Source organism: Euleptes europaea, chromosome 2, assembly GCF_029931775.1.
Source record: "Euleptes europaea isolate rEulEur1 chromosome 2, rEulEur1.hap1, whole genome shotgun sequence".
NCBI classification, from domain to species: domain Eukaryota; kingdom Metazoa; phylum Chordata; class Lepidosauria; order Squamata; family Sphaerodactylidae; genus Euleptes; species Euleptes europaea.
The window spans coordinates 40,654,261-40,675,648 of record NC_079313.1 but is presented as its reverse complement, the minus strand read 5'-3'; positions in this window follow the sequence as shown (position 1 = coordinate 40,675,648).

The following is a 21,388-nucleotide window of genomic DNA, read 5'->3' as shown; positions in this document are numbered from 1 at the left end:
ACCAACAAATCAATATCCCCGAAATGCTGGAAATGCAACACCAAAATAGGTTCATTTCATCATATGTGGTGGACTTGTGATAAAGCGAAAAAAATTTGGGACATGATCTACAATGAAATAAGGTTGATTATACAGAACAATGTACCTAAAACGCCTGAGATGATGTTATTAAGTGTGATACCAGATTCTATCTTAATTGAAAGATCACTGCCGCAAGATTAATATATGCAGCTAAATGGTAGACAATGGAAATTCCAGACAAAAAAGACTGGATACAAAAGATGCTAGAACTGATGGAAATGGCAAAACTTACTGCATTGATAAACCAAAAAGACAATGTGCAATTTATGGGTGAATGGGAGGCGTGGAGGGTTTACTGTGAAAATGAATTTCAAATGGTTATTCATTGATCTAATCCATTTCTTCTTATTATAAATAATACTTAATAATTAAAAGTTGCTATTACTATAGGATGGTTAATTTGAAATAATGAAATCTATGATTTGAAATAGTATGTAATCTAATTGTTAGTGAACAAAGAAATTATACTTAATTGTATAAAATAATATTAGGATTGGAATTTTTATACAAAAGAGTACATAAATTTATAATAAGATGGAGGGGGGTGAAGGGGAAGTTTTAATTTTTACTTAAAGATAAAATGTATTTTCAACAACATTATATTTTTTTCCTTTTGTTGAGGACATTTATTAATTGTTGAAATGTTTGATTATGATATTATGGAAAATAATAAAAATTGTTTAAAAAAACAAAATGAGGAAGAAGGAACAAGCAAGAACAGCATTCTGCTGTTATTTCCTATGGGGGACATTTTTGTGGGGGAATGAAATGGCTGTTTTTCATGCAAATGGCTCCAAAACTGCAGGGGAGCTAGTGCTGCCTGTTCCATAAAGACCACCCAAATTTCAAGCAAATTGGAGCAAGGGGTACAATTCTATGGGCCCCAAAATAAAGTGACCACAGGCATTCTACTAGCAAGGGGGGGGAGAGCTCCACCCACCCCACAAAACATGAAGAAAGAGAATGCTATATAATAGTTTTGCCATTATTGCCTTTGGGGGACTTTTTTGAGAGGGGTCTGGAGTGGCTGTTTCATTGTTGGGTCATCTGTGCAGTCCCACATGGGCACAGGAGCAGGCCAGCCACAGAGAATAGATTTCTAAAATGTTCTATAATGTTCAGCATTTTGGAGCACTTCCCCTCTTCTCTGTCTTGAGCCAGAATTTTGCCACCTAAATGGTCACATGACATGGGTGGGGAGAGCACTCATCCCTCAGTTCTCTCTTTACTGCTAGGGAGAGAGGACATGCTCTGCAGCTTTCACTTCAGAAATATTTTTGGTGCATTTTCCCCTATTGCAAAATACTGAGAAGATGGCTTTATTTAAAAAGTGTCAGCAACGTGGGAGCAAAATGGCCCAGAATGATGAACACAGTGAGTGTTTGATTTGTCTGGAGGAAGGCCACAACACTACAGTTTGCCAAGCATGTTGCTTATTCATGCCGGAGGCCATCCGTGAGAGGGCAGCTAGTTTAAAAGCTGAGCTCTGGGAGAAATCCCTGGTGGCCCCTGAAAACCCCCCTGAGGAGCTGCAAAAAGGGGTCACATGCCTTCCATGGCATCTGTCCCAGCCGCTCCTTTGAAGCCCCTTTTGGGCAGGTGGTTCCAAGAGGATGGACTTGGAACCACCTGCCTAAAAAGTGAAGAAACGTTATGTTGGAGTCCTCTCAGCAGCCAAAATTGCCGCAGTGTCGACAGTCGACTTCCTCTCACCACCCTCCATCAACTGCCCCCCAACACTGAGAATTGTTCTTGGCCCAGTATTTCCTCAGTGTCACAGTCTGACATTCCCTTGGTATTGAGCTCCTGCATTGCCTCAACGTCAAGAGTCCAATATCTCTTTGATGTTGAAGCCCAGCATCACCTTGATGTCAAAGCCTAACACTGAGCAATGGCAAAGGCCAGCATACTCACCCCAGGACACCTTTGCTGAAAATAGCCCAATTGCCCCAATATTTGGAGGATTATGCCTTTGAAGTCTCTCCACTTTCATTTGCGGCACCTGACTAGGGTCATGCAAAAAAACAAACAAAAAAAAACAACGGTAAATTTCAGGTTTATTGGGCCAATTTTTTGTAAACCTGGAATAAGCCGAATGCCCATACCAGTAAAGGGGCATTTCAGCTTTATTTCCGGGTTTACTGAAAAAATTCAGGTCCATTTTAGTCTATGGGGATTTTTTTTTCAAATCTCCTGTGGGGGCATTTTTGGAGGTAGAGTCACCAAATTTGCAGTGTGGCTGCAAGGGACTTTCCTTAGATGGACAACAAAGTTTGGTGAATATTTGGACAAGGGGTCCAATTTTATAGTCTCACAAAGGGGACAACGCCATCCTCCAGACATTTGTGAGCCAAGCTCTCCATCAGTTTTTAGGTTCAGAAGTTCAGTGTTGCCGGGGACTGGTGGAAAGAGCCAATTGGCAGGCTGGCGCCTCAAAGTCTGGGGGCTCCTGTCATATCTGGGGCACATAGCATGATGTCCATGCAAATTAGTTTCCAAACTGAGGAAAACGCCTTGAATGCAAGCCAAATGAGGCATGGAAAACATTTGTTTTGGTGGCAAATGACATCCTGTGCACAGTCCTCTATTATAGTCATCAAAAATCTGATTTCAAGAGGTGGTCATGGTGCGGGGAAATGAAGCCTCTACTCGATATGACCTTCAGTTTGAAAGCCCCTCTGTTTTAAGATTTTATTTCCCCCACTCTCGCAGCAGCTTCTACCTAGCAAAACTGTGACCCAGTTGTGTGGACACTGGGCAGGCCCACTTGTATTGTAGGGAACCCCCAAGGACTTGTGGAGGGGCACCTTGCTTTCCTCTCTTTCTGCCTCTCCACACTATTTTGTCTTTCCCTACTCCTGGCAACCCCCATATCATCTCCTCTTTCCCTGCCATTCTCTTCTTTTCAGCAATTCATCAACCTACCTTTTATCTGCCTCCCATCTTCAGCGATATATATATATATTAATTTTACTTATACCCTGCCTTTCTCCACTGTGAGGACCAAAGTAGTTTACATTATACTCCTTTCCTCTTTTTTATCCACACAACAACCCTGAGGGGTAGGTTAGGCTGAAACTATGTGAGTGGTCCAAAATCAACCAGTGAGTTTCCACAGCAAGATGGGGATCTGAACCTGGGTCTCCCAGGTCCTACTCTGAAGCTCTAACTGCTACACCACACTGTCTTTCATAGGGTGGCTGCTGTTGAAGTGTACCAAGCAGCTAGGCCTAGTTGAATCATGTAAGTCAGGTGGTATCAGGTCACACAGATGTTGCTGCATGGCCTAGGGTTGCCAACCTCCAGGTGGGACCTGGAAACTTCCCAGAATTATGACAGTGCTCCAGACAACGAAGATCTGTCCCACTGGAGAAAATAACTGCTTAGGAGGGTGGACCTTATGACATTATGTTCAGCTGAGGCCTCTCCCTGCCTCAAAACCTACCTTCCTCAGACTCCACCACAAAATCTCCAGGAACTTCCCAACCTAGAGCTTGCACCAAAGGTCTGGTCCCAATAAGTCATCCCTCAAAGGCCAAAAATAGGCCTGGAAAGGTCCCTGACACCTTCTTTTGCCTTTTAGTGACTGAACCAAGCCTGAAATGTGTGTTTGCCTAGCAACAGCCACTGAGACAAGCCATTGATTAAAGCTACAGGTACTCCATTTATCATTTTGGGTTATTTTAAACTTGCCAATGTATTTTTTTTAAGATTTCAGATTTTTCCACAAACCTAGAGCCTGTTTCAGGTTTGTAGAAAAATCTGTTTTGCCCATTCACAGCTGCAATCACCTGATTTACGTGTGCTCAGGTCTGGCTGACTTGGCTATTAGTGTATAGATGATATCATGATGCAAGAGTAGGGCTGTACATATCAGGTTTACTGAGCCGCAAATAAAACCAAAATAAGATGTTTAGTTTTGGGGGGGATTAATTGCGGTCAAATAGAGGAAAAGGAGAGTCCTGGCATAACCGGATAGTCCCTTCCTGAATAACCTGAACACGAATAGCTGTTAAGGACAAAGATCTATACTGCCATTCCCCCCCCCCCCGGGAGGGGGGGCTTTTTCAATGATGCTTTTTTCCTGGTAAGTGACTGTATGTTGCTATATCATTACCAGGGAAAAATTAATTAAAAAAGCCCCTAGTGGCATGGGAAGAATGGTCACCACAGGTATTGGGGCCGAGAAATCTGCCATATGGAAGCCCCATTGCTGCTGTGGTTGCATTGGCAGGCACCACAACAGAGTTTCCAAGAAAAGCATCACCATTTGCAACAACCCTAGAAGAATGGGAGGAAAAAGGAAGACAAGAAACAAATGGAAGGAAGGAGAAATCTGATGAATAAAGAACAGGAAGAAGAGAAACATTACAAAAGCATCAAGACTGGCACCTGTTGGATAGCACTTGAAGCATTAATTTGATGGGAACACACATTATAAGAATAAGTCTATGGAGCCTATGTTTGATAGGAAGCCAATACTATTTTAGCATAGTTGTTTGGGGTTTGATAATACCTATTTTCTGCTGCAGGCAAATTAGTTTAGAAGCTGTCTAGTCTTACATTGCAATTATTATTTTTCCATCAGTTCAGGTCAGCTGCCAATTTATTATACTTTGTGACCCGCATAACAAACCAATCTAACAGCAATAAACCATCCCGAACAGGAATAGCTTGGTAGGTGTTCTCTATTCAGGATGCAGCATCCATTACAATCTAAGCAAAGTTTCTCCATGCAAAATTCAAACCCTGCTCCAGCTTGGCCTTTCCTGGGCTGTGAATGGATTTGTTCTCCCTCATTCCATTTTCCCTACAAAAAATAAATGGTGCATTAAGAAGAAATGCTATTCATGTTAGTTTCCAATATTCAATTGTCTTGTCATTACAGGCATTTTATTAAATATGGTATGGTCTGACTGTGACTGTTCAAATGAATAGATATGAGGGAAAGAGAATGAAAGTACTACTGTAGAATGGAAGACTTGCCCTGTTGCATCAGATCAATGGGCCATCCAGTCCAGCATTCAGTTTCCAGTGGAAGCCAGATGCATTCACACTGGATACTCACAAGCAAGGGGGGGATGTCTTTCACCTGCCCCGTGTTCCCAGCATCTAGAGATTCATCTGTATACAGCAATTCCTTTTATCTAAAGTTCACTGGAGTATAAATGAATGATGATTCTGTAGATAGCTGGGTTCATTTTAAAAACGTTAAAAAGACACTCTTGCAATACATTACAGATGGACCCATAGAGGAAGGGGGAAAAGGAGACATTTACATTTAATTTCAGACTTCATTACCATTACAATGTATGGTTGTATTTGTTCCAAGAAGGAATATGCACCCTCAATTTAATGTCCACATTTTTTAAAAATGGTCTACTTCCATTCCTGAACATGAGGTTGAATTTTATACAGGAATCAGCACATCATTTCCTGAGTACTTTGTGTCTTGGCCACTCCATATGTAAACTGCAGCCATGTGAAGGCCTTTTAAAGTAGATGCTGTACAGTGGTAGTTGTAATATATAGAATGGTCCTCCTCATGAAGATAGTTCATGCTGCCTTAGGGCTGCCAGATTCCCCCTTGCCACTGGTGGGGGGGGATTCACAAACATGCACAAAATGTCCCTTCCAGGTTTACCCTGGAAACAATCTGACCTGGAAGTGTTGGGGACACTCTATCTAGCATATTCCTCCAAAAACTCTATGGTTTCCATAGAGGTTTTTTTTAGTGGCATGCTAGAGTTTCCCTGTCACTTCTGGGGTTGACCCGAAAGGGACATTACTTAGCCATGCGCCACTGCATGCACTGGTAGATCATCCCCCTTCAGCTGGCCTGCTTCCCGCCCTGGCCAGCTGAGGGACAGCAGGCAGGCCTGCAATTGCCCACCATTAACAGTCACCTTGCAACCCCATGCTTCCTCCACACATTCAGCCTCCTCAAATCCCCAAATCAATGTTATCGTCAACATCCCCTATATGTTTCTTGATGAAATTAATCTACCAGAGACAATAAGCACTCTGAGATCTAGTCTAAACAATACCACATTTCTGGTTGGTGACACAATGTCTGTTGTAAGTACTTGCCATGAGTGTTGAGTGTTGCAAATAATAATATGTATTCTGCAGTGCAAAGGATAAAAAAAAAAATCTCTTCCATTATGTTGTGTTTCTTCCCTTCCCTCTCAGAGCTCCAGTGTTTCCATATCATACAAACCACTGCTAAGTTTCTAAGGGAAGTTGTAGAAGCTATATCCAAAGTAAGTACTTTGATGGAAAACCATAGACACACAGGTGGCTGGGTAGTCTCCATTCTTTCTGAACAAAATGGCTACCAGGTACTTGATGTCACTAAAAGATGATGTCACTAGCCCACTTAAGCATATTGCAAACATTCAAACAAAAAATATCAACATCTAGGATCCCTTTATCAAGGAAGAGAACAGCATAGGAAGAGAGGAAAATTTAACCCTTTCTTCCCCTGACATTTTCTTGCTGGAAAAAGTCACTAAAGCTGTTTTTTTTAAAGAAATCCTACCTGCTAAGTTTGTAAAAACAAAAGAAACAAAAAACCTCATTTAAAATAAACATGGGAGAAATGACATAATTGAGCCCAAATGTGAAATGATGGTCTAAGAGTTCTAATCTAAGGGGTATTCTTCACGGAGATTTGCTGCTGTTTCGATGCCGATTTGCATCGGAGTCAAATTTTGGTTATCCACTGCAGATCCGTGGTTTCCCCCCCTTAGCAAAATAAGCCGGGTTAAAAGAGAGGCAATCCAAACCACTTTTGAAACGATTTTTCCTGTGGACACGTGTTTTCTTGCGCGGATGCCCATGAAAAAATGTTTGCTTCGCTCCCCGGGACGTCTCCTTTCTCCTCCCCCAAGAACGGTGATTGGCTGGGGGAGTTTTGCGCTCGGACAAGAATACCGCCCCTTTGGCTGCCTGCCTGCCTACCTAGAATCCTGGCACTTCTCTCCCTCCGTCCCCGCACGCCTTCCCCGCCCCTCGCCTGGGATGGGTCTTGGAGCTGGGCCCACACCTCGAAGCCCAGGGGGACGTTGGACGGACAGCTCCAGGGGGAGACTGGCGGGGCCACGCCAAGTGCTCCTCGCGCGGTGGGGGTGGTGGTGGGGGCAGCTCAGTCTAGGGCAGTGGGGGGGATCTTCAAGAGAAGGGGCTGTTGGCCCTTCTGCCCCAAAGGGGAGGGGGGATTTTTGAGAAATCGGATGGGGAAAATGTGCATCCTGAGAGTGGAAAACCCAAGTCAAAACTCCCTCCCATCACTTTTCTGAAGAGGGGCGGCCAGCCTCCTCTTATCTCCCTCCTCTCTCTCGATGCACTGTGGCCGGATCATGGCCAGCGCGCAATCCAGGGGCCTTCTTTCCTCTCCCCCCCTCGCCATGCACACTGGCTGGATCGGGGCTGGCACGCAAGCTAGGAGCCCTCCTGTCTTTCATGATGCAATGTGGCTGGATCATGGCCAGTGCACAATCCAGGGGCCTTTCCTCTCCCCCCCTCACCATGCACACTGGCTGGATCGGGGCTGGCATGCAAGCTAGGAGCCCTCCTGTCTTTCATGATGCAATGTGGCTGGATCATGGCCAGCGCGCAATCCAGGGGCCTTCTTTCCTCTCCCCCCACCCCCCATTCCCACTTTCAGCTAAACACTTCTCTGGGCACATGGATTCCTTGCCCCCCCCCCCAATCCTGTCTATCATTAAAGGGCAATGGGTTCCACACCTATAGAAAATAGAGGGAAGCTTTGAGGAAAGCGCTGCCTCCCCCCCCCAATTTGGAATCTGACTGTTCCCAAAGCAGAACAGAGCGAGGGTGGAAGAAAAATGGAGGAGACCAGAAGGACTGGTGCTTGTTTTTTGCGCTGGGGCTGGTGAACCGCACGAGGTATTCTGCTGGGCGGAGTTGGGGGGGAGCTGGGGGCAGGCATAAACAATGAGCCTGTTGGAAGGGGAGGGCTCCTGCAAAAGGGACAGACCAAACCGTTGTCAAATACAGCGTGCTTTGTTCCCATGAAAAACCAAAACTACAGATAATTGATGGGGATAAATCGCGGCCATGAAAAAAACATTTAAATCGTGTTTTTCTTTAGTCCGTGGCAAAACAGAAGCAAAATCTACAGTGAAGAATGCCCCTGAGAGTTCTGATCTCCGAAACCCTCCTCCTACTTGCAGCTTCTTCCTTTGTGTAAACCCCCCCCCCAAGGGCTCCAATTCTGTAAGATTTGTTTGGAAGAAAAGTGCCTGGAGAATACCAAAAGGAGGTAAGTGAAATGTGTGGGGGTTCCTTCTATTCCCCTTGTTTGATCACCTTTTGGCTCTTTATATTGGGCCCCATCACCTCATTTTTTATTTGTAATGGTGTCAGGCATGGATTTAAAGCAAATAAGTCCTCTTCTGTCACATGTTTTTTATCATAGATTAATCACACACACGCGTGTGTGCACACACACACCATATTTGTTCATTGGATCATATTTCTATGGATGATATTTTTGCATATATATACACCCAAGGTGTAGAAAAGCTGTCTAGTTTGTAGTTAATCTAGCCCTTTGAAGTAAAATCTGTACAAATTACAATGAACATTAGCATTTTGTTATAATTCCATCTGCTTTGAAGTCAGATACATAAGACTCTTGCAATTTACCATATTCTTGGCATCAGATAAATACTGGCATATGGTTAGGTACCATCATCTATAATAATTCATTTCACAGTTTACATTATATTCATGGCCTGTATCCAAAAGGGATTTTAACATGCAGTGTTTTCTACAATTAGACATTGTGACTTTTCTCTCTAACTCATGTGAATGTTCACTTTAAATTATTCAGAGCTAGATTAATATGCATGAATAGAGAACTTCTGTAGCAGTGGTGTGTGCTTTAGAGAGGGGTAGGTATAATGGCATTTAAGGAAAAACCTAGTTCATCTTTATGGCATATTGGGAAAAAAATAAGAGTAGATAAACATAATTCCCTTGGGCTGAAATTTGTAGCTGGAAAGAAACCAGATTGTTAAAATTGAGTTCATGACCTGGCTTGATTTCTTTGGTGTTCTAGTTATATTTTTCAGTACTACCTCCTGAGATCACAGCTGGATGTTTTCACAAGTGACACTAAGAATAGTCTGTGAATTCCCCACCTTTGGAAATTGAAGGCACAAGTTGATCAGTCTCTTTGGAAATTGAAGGCATGAGTCTCCTTGCTTTTTCTGCATTGCTTTAACAAGATTCAGAATTCATTGGTGGGAAACTCAAAAAGTTCTTTTAGTACTACTTGTTGGGGAAAAAAAAGAATTTTATCTGGAATTAGAAAATGTGTGGTTTCTATTACCAGAATAGTCTCTTGTGCCTGGCATGTATTACTCCCGTTTCTTATACCATCAGTTGGGCTCCAGAGATAGGAAGAAAAAGATTTTTAAAAGTCATTGCTTTATTTGAATAAAGGTGGCCAGGGTTTAAACTCCAGAATTCCAATGCACACACTCTCAGCATTCACAAAGAGGATCACATGTTTATCAAGTCCACCTTTGTTTTGCCCAGATTTGCTTATCTATTATAAACACACACATACACATCCTTATGTCCATGGGCAGAGATCATGTGCTGTCCAGATGAATTTTGGTCTAACAATAAGCAATTATGCTGTTTGTGTGTCCCCCCCTTCAGCCAGTTCCAGCTAGCTGCTAATACATTATGTGTTTTTTCAAGGCAACTATGTTCTTTGAAGCTTGCTAGACTTTGATGAACCATCACATCCTTTTTCTTGAAACAAAGAATAGTGGGTAAAGTATTGAGGTTTTTCTAATTTAGCTGTTAACCTCAAGATGGCTGCTGTCTGGCCTTTTCACTACATTAGACAAAGCAGAGGGGGAAATGACCCAACCTAAAAACTACCCCATTCCTGAGGGGGAAGGCTGCACTGGTGACTGGAGGCAACACTGCCGCACTGCCTTCAAAGGAGGTTTCACCCCCACACACACTGAGGCCGAAACCTTGCCCTTATCTGGAATACCATTGGGTTGCACGGGGATACGCCACTTTAAAAGGTGCCGTATCTCCAACTAAGGGAAAGGAGGGCCGAAAGGGCTTAGGAGGCCACCTAAATGTGGCTCCTCCCCTGGCCTAGCACAGGAATGCCCCAGGAACGCTCAATTGCTTGCTTTAAATGGCCCATTGTTTAAAGCGATGGGTTTCCTGGCTCCTCCATTGAAAAATATGAGCAGCGTTTACAATAGAGAATCTGCCTACAGCCACTTCACCATTGCTTAACTTTTCTATGGAGGAGAACTGGATGGGGGCAACCCCTTCCAGACCCCATAAAATCAGACCCCCTGACCCAATCTTCACCAAACTTGGGCGTTCTTGCAGGGAGAGTCCCTTACAGCCTGGGACCCATGAGGATGGTAGCCAGCTGTGTGTTCCCCTGCCATTGGGTGGGAGGCCATGCTGACAGCCCCCATGCTGACAGCCCCCATGCAGGGAGAGTCCCTTACAGCCATGCTGCAAATTTTGTGGCTCTACCTGCAAAAATGCCCCCCCAGGAGCCTGTAGATAAAGATAACATTAAAAGCTTTCTACAAAGTACTAAGTTAAATTCAGATGATAAAGATTTTATGGAAAAATATTAATATACAAGAATTAGAAACGGCCATCGAAAATTTGAAAATTAATAAGGCCCCAGGCCTGGATGGCTATATAGCTGAATTTTATAAAACGTTAAGCCACACAATCAAAATTCCATTACTCAAAGCAATAAATGATATCTTTCAAAATGGAAAGCTGCCAAATACATGGGCTGAAAGTAACATTACAGTTATTCCCAAGCCAGAAAAGGATCTAACCTTAACTAGTTCCTATAGAAAAATCAGTCGACTAAATATTGATTATAAAATCTTAACTTCAATCTTAGCAAACCGGCTAAAACAAATAATTAATAAACATTAACCCTGATCAAACAGGTTTCATCCCGAAGAGACTATTAACACCTAATATTAGGGAAAAAAATTAACTTACAAGAAATCAGTGGGGAAAGCAGTTCTCTTATTCTTAGATGCTGAAAAAGCATTCGATAGTGTTGAACACTGTTATTTGAATAAAACAATAGCTAGCTTTGGTTTCGGGGGGAAATCCAGCAATGGATTAATATTCTATATAACAAGTGTCAAGCTAAAATAAGAATTAACGGTGAAAGAACAGAAAGTTTTGATATCATGCAAAGCTGCAATTTGTCAGCTCTCCTATATGCTCTCTCTCTAGAACCCCTGGCAATCTCAATAAGAGATAGTAATAAAATCAAAGGTATAAAGATTAAAGACGAGGAATTTAAATTAAGCCTATATGCAGATGATATAGCGCTCTTCCTAAGTCAAGCAGATAAATCTGGATTAGAGGTTAGAAAAGTGATCGCAGAATTCAGTAATATATCTGGATACAAGTTAAATGCAAATAAATCTGAAGCTCTTTTTTAAAATATTGATAACAAAAAGGAGAAACAATTATGGGCAGAAGATCTAAGAGAAGCTGATAATGTTAAATATTTAGGAATATAGTTAAGTAAAGATAGAACTAAATGTTTACATTTAAACTGCGGAAAAATAGCAAAAGAACTGAAGAATTGTTTTCAGAAATGGCTCCCTTTGAATTTTTCTCTCTTAGGCCGAGTCAACCTAATTAAAATGATAATCTTGCCAAAATTGAATTTTATTTTTAATAACTTATTTGTAGATATCCCGAAAAAAATGACTGAAGAATGGCAAAAGATCTGTAATAGATTCATCTGGCAAAATAAAAAGAATAGATTTAGAAACAATAACCTATATGAGATTAAAAGCCAAGGAGGGATAGGTTTGCCAAATTTATTAACATATTATCAGGTGGCTTGGATAAAGTGGTTAAAATCATGGGTAGTAAATGATGAGAAGGAAACAGATATCATAATTGAGCAGGACTTTGTTAAATTCCTGCTAAATAGATGGCTTTGGGTTAAAAAAAACCTATAGGAAAAAATTCTACAACAAAGATAATTGCATAAATACCATTCTAAAGCAATGGGATGCGCTAAGAGTGAAACTAGCTCCAGATATTTCCCCAATGTCTTCTTTTTTATGGAATATCTTAGCTGAGAACCCAGAATTCCAATTACCACATAGAATAAAGATAGATAAACAGAATGAACGTAATTATTGGATTAGAAATAATAATTTAGAACCTTTATGTAAAAATATGGATAAAAAAGAAATTAATATTACATTTTTTAGAATATTTACAAATAAAAAAATATTGGAATAACCTAAAAGAAAATGACATATCTGAAATTAGAGATAACTCAGAGTGAGAAGCTGATGTTACAAGACAAAACTACAAAAATATATACAATTATACTTAAAGATAAATTAAACCAAACAATGGGATATCGGGATAAATGAAACACTTACTTAGACAGAGCGTTAAGTGACCAAGAATAGAAACACATTTTCACAAAGGGATTAGATTTTACAGTCAGTATGCAAATGAGATAAAATCTAATAAAGATGGTATATATGTGGTATATAACCCCACTTAGACTAAGTAAAATCCATAAATCAGAAAACGACAGCTGTTGGTACTGTGATAGAAAACAAGCAGATTTTATACACATGTGGTGGAAATGTGAGCGAGCTATATCATTTTGGTCTGAAATAGTGAAATGACTAATGGTTGGAATGGAGGTTGATATTCCATGTAAACCCGAGATATTCTTTTTTTTCCCATAAAATTTTTATTATTTTTAAAATATTTTACTGTCTGGTACTTTTCAACAACACACTCATTTCATAAATCATACAATAAAAAACTTTAACAGCGTCATCGAAAAGCGTATTCATCTATTAATGAAAAGATATTCAAATAAGAGACTTCCCCCTCACCTTCCTCCATCTTGCTATAAATTTATCTATTCTTTTGCAAAGAAGTTCTAATCCAGAAAGATACATCAAACTTGATTGCTAAGTTAATTCTAAATTATTCAATTCATTTACAATTAGTACGTGTTTATTATTGATTTCATATATAGTAACAGATTTTATTTCAAAACCGTTCTTAAGATAAAAGGATTAGATCAGTAAATACAAAATTCCCTAATCATCATTTAAATCCCTGTTTAGCCCTCTGTTTCTCTCTATCACCCATAAACTGCATGTTTCCTTTTAGTTTTGTTCTTGCTGTGAATTTTTGTTTTTCCAACACTTCTGTTATTTTTGATGTCCTGTCTTTTTTGTCCAGATGTCGAGGCCAACTCCTTTTTCTCCTCTTCTTGTTGATGTTGTGACTCCTGGTTAAGGCCAGCTAGATCTTTTTCATAATTCTTCAAATAGTTTTTTACCTCCTCCTGTGAAGAGATAGTAAATCTGACCTCTTTGTAGGTAAAAGTGAGTCCCTGTGGGAAGATCCAGGAGAATCTTATTCCATTCTTCTTCAGTGTCCCAGTAAATTCTTTGTACATATTTCTCTTCATCATCAAATGTCGTGGGATATCCTTAAGGATGATAAGAGGATTTCCATTCACTGACAAAGGATTATCATAGAGGGTTTGCATAATATAATCTTTCATCCTTATATCATAAAAGGAAATCATAATATCTCTTGCCTTTGTCTTCTCCAAACTGGTGGGTAAAGGAATTCTATATACTTTGTTTATTGCATAATCCAGATCTTGTTCACTTATATGAATCAGGTCAGCCAATGATTTTATGATAGTTATTCTGGTACATCCCATTGCTTCTGGAAAATTGCAAAGACGTACGTTCGATTGTCTTAATTTTAACTGCATAATAGCCAGTAGGTCCATAACATTTTCTTGTTGGAAATGTATAGCTTGAATTTGATTACCTTGAAGTATCTGTTTATTTTTAGTATCTTTCTGTTCTTCAATTGCCTTTTTAATTGAAGTATCCATTTTTCCCATATCAGTTTTCATTGTAGATATTTGAGATTTCATATTTGTAATTTCACTTGCCAAAATGTCCAATTTCTGACTAGTCTGGTTGGTAGTTTGAGTTAGACTAGTCAATATGTTGGTTAACTGAGCCAGACGTTGAGATTGTTGCTCATATTGTTTAGTAAAGGCATCCAGGTGTTTTGTTAACATTTCCTGTATTTTCTCGTCGGTCTTTCCCATGTTTATTTCTGAAAATAGTTCTGACAATTCACCAATACCAAGAAATGCTCTTTTAAATATGTTGGCAGGGTCCAAAACCTTGTAGTGGTTCTATTCATCAATTATACAGATCCCGGGATTAAATGGCTGCAAATTCTTCTCTCCGCTGTAAAACAATTAGTGTTGTTGTAAAGGGCCATCAAGTTTTATTGACACTCTGCTCAATTGTAAAAGAAAGGGGTGGGCTGGGCATTATTTAAATCGCGGACCTTCGGCTGTCTTGTTTTCCAGTAGTAGGAATATGTTGCCTGTTACACAATAAAGACACACTTCAAGCCCTGCGATTTGATTTCCTGTATGATCTTTCCCTTTCAATCTCGATGGTTTTCTATGATGAATCGGAAAGACGTCATCTCCAGAGGAATTTAGCCCATTCGCTCCCACCCCTTTTAACACCCCGGCTTCTAATTGGTAGCTAGAGTGTCTGTCAACCGTCCTGTTTGTTATGCCAAAGTGGAGATCGAGTAGATAAGGCTCCTGCCATTCAACTATACTCTTTTTAAACAAACAAAGTTACTTATATTCTGGACAGAGAGATGCAGATTGCATTGATGATTATTACGATCTTCCAGAGCTTCAATTTCAAGGTAAAGACAAAAGAATTCTTGCAACTTACTCAGATGTTGGATGATAAGGTTACGGTGATGATAATTTTCTTAGATGGTGATTGAAGGGGGAGGACTGAACCTTGATTACCCATGAAATGTTCCGGCGATGACTTTCCCTCTTGCCCTTGGGACCGGCATCAAAACTTCCGAGGGGCTTAAAAGCCTCCCTCGGAGAGTTCTGGAGGTCAACTCCAAAGATAGAGGAATGGCTGGTTAAAGTTAAAGAAATATATGTTTTAATTAAGCTAACAGCATATCAGAAAAACAGATACAATAAGGTTGGATGCAGTATGGTCACATACAATAAGTAAAATAGAGAATTTCATAAACAAGGACTGTCAGTAATTCTGCTTTTTTTAGTTGTTATTGTCATTGGGTTTTTTTCTAATAAAATTTAAAAAAATACAATGAAATAATGAAGTGTATTTAATATAAAGTGCTTATGCGTATATTAAAAACAATCCCTCATGGCAACAAATACATGGTTGATAATGTAAAACTTTCTTTTTAGGTTGATACTGATATTCACACATTGTATGTAATGAAAGATATATTTAAACCACATACCTTGGAGGTGTGCTTTTGCAATTCAAAACGTGTACCATAAGCACAAAGTTCACCTGTAATAAATCTTATAATACATACTGATATAAAACCATTACATTTGTTATTTATGTGTGCATAATATGTTTTACTAGACCACTGAAGAAAGCCTGGTTGCTGAAATGAGTTCGCCATTTTGTTTTATCTTATAAACCCTCTATTGTTGCCATAAAGGCTTGTTTTTAATATATGCACTAGCGCCTTATAATAAATATACTTCATTGTTTAATTGTATTTTATTTTAACCAACCTTTTGGGTACCCAACTTTTCACTACATTTCCAAAATAAAATAAGACCTTAACATGGAAAAATATATAAAAGGCTGCATAAATAGCAGAATGTTATTTACTGTTGGCCTATGCAATCCAATGAAGATCCTAAAATATTGATTATTTACACTAAACTGTGATAAACCTATTTGATTCCATTCCTATATAGAATGTCACTTTGACTATGGCAATGGTTCTCAGACTGTTGGGTTAGTCCTCCTTGAGGTTATGGGGCTTCTGAATGGGGCACAAAGTTCCAGGAAAGAATACAGTCCTGAAGCAAGTGGTGCTTTTTTCTCCTTCCAGCCAGGACCTTGAACCTGAAGGTTTTGTGACAGAATTTTCTTAGTGCAATCCTAAACAGATTTCAGTATCTCTGATTAGGATTGCACTGTCAGAGATCCACTGTTGATTTGTAAAAGTAACTGCAAGACTTGTGCATGGGAGCTTGTTCCGTTTTTTAAATTTTTGTTAATTCCCAAAGGGATTATTTCTTGATTGGATTGTTTTGTATGGTGTGTTTCATTACCGTTTCTTTAGTTTGGGCTGTTGCATTTTTCGTAATTCTATTCCATTATTTTCCTGACCTGTATAGCCCAAGTAAGTCTGATCTCATTAGATCTTGGAAGCTAAGCAGGGTTGGCCCTGGCTAGCATTTGGATAGGAGACCACCAAGGAAGTTTGGGATTGCTATGCAGAGGCAGGCAGTGGCAAACCACCTCTGAACATCTCTTGCCTTGAAAACACTGCAGGGTCACCATAAGTCAGCTGCAACCTGACAGCACTTTCCACCACCATTTCATTATTATTTAATATTGGTTTCAGTGGTAGACCCTTCCCCTTCTTGAACGTAAGAACGTAAGAAAGGCCCTGCTGGATCAGACCAAGGCCCATCAAGTCCAGCAGTCTGTTCACACAGTGGCCAACCAGGTGCCTCTAGGAAGCCCACAAACAAGACTGTTCTTGGTCTTCATCTTCATGTTTTTCATTCAAATTAGACAAACCTCAGGGAGACTGTAGCACTCCCCTAGGACTCAAAGTCACAAATTTTAGACGGATAGAATAAAGGGGTCTCCCCTTTTGAGGCAATGAAAGACACCTGTGTTTAACATTAAAATCTGTGGGACAATTGCTAGGAAGGATTCTAAACACACAGTAACACAGACAACAGTGTTTGGTGAGGGAGTTTGCCATGGCAGCCACTTAGCTTGAAGGATGGTAGCAAGAGGATGAGGCAGACTGACAAGGCAAGGACATTCGTTTCCTGCATCTTGTCAAGCAGGCAAGAGGAGGACCTTGAGGTAGATTTGTTTGGGTGAGGGATAAAGTTAGGAAAGCAGGGGAGTGCAGACTGTAAGGGGAAATTTGGCACAGCTGAGTAAGCTTTGGGAGGAGACCAGAAGACAAAGTCCTACCCCATAACCTTCAGGACTGAACTACCTCACACATGTATGTAACCTTAATAGCTACAGGAGATCTATAGGGACATGAAAACCCAGAGCCTTTCTCTGCTCTCCCTAAGGAACACAGCTTATGCCCTTATTAGAAAAATGCTGCTTACCTAGTAAAACTGAATCCAGTTGAGTCAGAGAGACAACACTGCAATAACGAAAAGAAAATGAGAACAACAACAAGAAGAAGAAAATCATGTTTTTTTTTCCATTATGCATGGTTTAGATGGTATCCTTTTCCCAACTTACCCAACCACTGAAGCCAGTGTTGGGCTAGCTTGGTAATGGTAGTTTGTCCTTATGTGCCTCTGGGTGCTTTCCAGTCAACCCTGCCTACACTGTAAAAATTAAACTCACTTACCCACCAACCCATACCAAGCTTGCTACCTATTTTAAACTAACTTTCTCTAACAAAATTCTCAATGCAGGTTAAATGTATAAAACAAACAAATAACTTTTAACAGGTGGCAAAAAGCCAAACACACACACACTGTTGGTCAAAATATAAGTGGCTATTAAAAAAGAAAAAAAGGGGAAACACTTGAGCGCTCACATATAGTCTGGAACACAGACTCCTTTCCCTATATGGTTGACCTGGTGATTCTCCTTCTCGAATTGCCTACATGGGCCCCAAAGTCACAATTTAGTATTCCTAAACACCATGGGTTCCAGAGGCAACAGAACAAATGTACCGTATGACAATTTAAGCCACAGGGCAGCTTACTAGGAGGTACCATAGAACTGAACTGCTCTAAAGCGGAAAGTGCATTTCATTGTTACACCAGCCTGGCAAACCCTGCAACATTTTCTGTACAAGGCTGATGATTTGTGGTTGGCTTGATCCTCAGCAATTGAAATTACAAATAGTTTGCTGGAAGCCTGCACACTCTATTTGCATACTTCTTGTTTGAAAGGCTGAAAATCTTCTGCCTGTAGCAAAATACCGCCTGGTGCATGGATTAAACCAATAAATGTAGGTCTGACAGCAAGTTGGGGATAGTAGTTTCTTTTTGTTTTGCCCAGGGAGATGATCCAGACTCTGCAGAAGGAAGCAAGAACAATCACCATTATCTGTCTAGAAATTATATTTCTATTGCAGCAACAGAACGGGGATTAGGGTTGCAAATTCTGGGTTGGGAACCTCCTGGAGATTTGAGGGTGGAGCCTGGGGATGGTGGGGATTAGGGAGGGGAGGGACCTCAGTGAAGTATAATGCAATGGAAGCCTCCATGGGGAAGTGATCTCTGTAGTGTGGAAATCGGTAATTCCGGGAGATCTATAGGGTCCATTGGAAGTTGGCAACCCTAGGGGCGATGGATGTTAGAACTCTTTGAATGGTCTTTCTAGACTAAGGTAAATCTTATCCAGCATTCAATTTGCAAGAGGAGCAAGCAGCAAGTCTGTGTGTGCTCACAAGGCGGTCATGAAATCAAAGGCCATATCGCTCTTAACTAGGTATTCTGCCTCTGAACATCATGGCCACATCATCGCCTCCAGTTTCCCACCAGGTTCCCCCATGCATCTCTGCCTCCCAGTCACTGGCTGGCAACTCTAGATGGACCACTGGCTGGTAACCCTAGATGATCCACCAGTGCTCTTCTTATGTTCTTATGAGGTGACTGAAACCTGTTACACCAATCAGAGAGGTCTCATTTTATTGGGGAAATTAGCTGGAGACTGGTAGAGCTTTGCAAGAAGTTGGTGTGGGAAATCTTGGCACCAAATTTTACAGGGATGAACGCATGAGTGGAAAAGATTCCCAATAAAGAGACTTTTTGTAAAGTTTAAGGGTTTTATTAAAAGTAATCAAATTCATTGGCACAGACACACAAATCCCAAAACATACAGAGCTAAGAAAGCAAAGGTAAGAGGGGGTGGACACAAGGATTTAAAGTTCCCGGGGGTGGGTGGGTTATAATTAACATTCTGGGCAACTGTGTGGAAACAAGTAATGACCAGTGCTACTTGCAAGGAAAGGAAAATGATACATGCAAGTATTGTGGTTCGCATCTTGGATCCAGGAAAAATGCTAGCAATTTGCTGTGGCGAATGGGGGTATAGTTATACCCAGGGAAGGAGTTGGAGGCTAGGTCTCACTGGCCCTGGCAATGTCTGGAAATGGCTTGTCATTGCCAGTGGCAAAGGTTTGATTGCTTTAGATTGGATTAGGAGTAGGATGGTGAATAGAACCCGGAGGTGAGACAGATCAGAAACAACATCGAGGTACTTGTGGCTAAGTTCCGAAACATTGGGCTATAGAATTGGAGTTAGAATCATAGAGTTGGAAGGGACCACCAGGGTCATGCACAATGCAGGAAATTAACAACTACCTCCCCCCCCACATCCCCAGTGACCCTAGCCCTCCCCCCACCATGCAGGATCTCACAATCAAAGCACTCCCAACAGATGGCCATCCAGCCTCTGCTTAAAGACCTCCAAAGACAGGGACTCCACCACCCTCCGAGGCAGTACATTCCACCATCGAATAGCCCTCACCATCAGAAAGTTCTTCCTAATGTTTAGGTGGAATTGCTTTTCTCTTAGTTTAAATCCATTACTCAGTGTCCTAGTCTCTGCAGCAATAGAGAACAAGCTAGTAGTTCCCTCATCAACATGGCATCCCTTCAAATATTTAAACATGGCTATCATGTCTCCCCTCAACCTTCTCTTCTCCAAACTAAACAAACCCAACTCCCTAAGTCTCTCCTCGTAGGGCATGGATTCCAGACCTCTGACCATTCTGGTCACCCTCCTCTGGACACGCTCCAACTTGTCAACACCCTTCTTAAATTGTAGAGCCCAAAACTGGACACAGTATTCGAAGTGAAGTCTGACCAATGCACAATACAGTGGTAGTATTACTTCCCTTGATCTAGACACAATACTCCTATTGATGCAGCCCAGAATTGCACTGGCCTTCTTAGCCGCCATATCACACTGTTGACTCATGTTCAGTTTGTGGTCCACTAAGACTTCCAGATCTCTTTCACATGTACTGTTGTCAAGATGAAGGTGAAGTCTGGAAAAGGATCTGTCACAATGAGTCAGAGGGCTTGGCTAGCAGCTTGATGAGATTATTTGTGTCCATCCTGATTCTCTGAATGGAGTTCTACTGTTGATGAGATTTAGTGTCTTATCTGCTGCAGGAGAACTAAAGAAATGCTAAAGAGATCTGTCTTTTGTCCCTTTGTCTCTTAGTGTTTCAAGGAACACCAGATGTTCCTCCCAAAGGGAAAACATGGTAAACAGCCTGAACTTTCCCCAGTCGGCTTTTGTAGCATGGCACAAACAAGATGGCTGTTAGAAGACCCCTATTTGCCTCTGGCTAGACATCAGTGTTCCATCCTTGCACACTTGCTCCAGTCCTGAACACCTTGCTGGGTATACCAGGGTAGCCTAGGAATGTCAGCATACCACAACAACCCCTGTCTTTTGCGTAGTTTGTGTAGTTGGGAAAATGGCACAGGATGGAAGGCTGAAACCCTTCCTCCCCTCATGGCCTGCTCCTAAGCCAAATTGGGCACTAGCATGCTTGGGAATATTTATTTCTCAATATCATGCCTTTCTGCAAAAAAGACACAGTTGGGGCGGGTGACATGTAGTTTGGCCCTTAGTTTTTTTTTCCCTTAACTGAAAAGGCTAAGACTCTAGTCTTTCCTCATAAGAAAAGTGCTCCAACACCTTATCATCTTGATAGCCTTCTTCTGTGCTTTTCCAAGCTCTGTAATATCCTTTTTGAGATACAGTGATCCAAACTGTACATAGTGCTCCAAATGGCGTGACTCAATAGATCTATACTTGGACCCTGCAATGCTGGCCATTTTATTTTCAACTCCTTTACTAATAATCCCAGCATGGAGGTTTGCCTTTTTCACTACTGCTGCATAAAGTCAGCACTTTCATTGCGCTAGCCACTATAACACCCATATCTCTTTCCTCTTGGGCTCAGCCAGACGAGATCACATAGGATATGTTTAAAAGCAGGATTTTTGTTCAAATGTTCATTACCTTATACAGCACAAAGTGCAACCTCAAAGAACATAAGTATCTAAAGAATAGAGATTCCAGTAAGGTGTGAAATCAATAACAAAGAACACCATAGAGAATGAGGGGCTTGGAAAGGTCCCATTCTGTCCCCAATCCCTAGACTT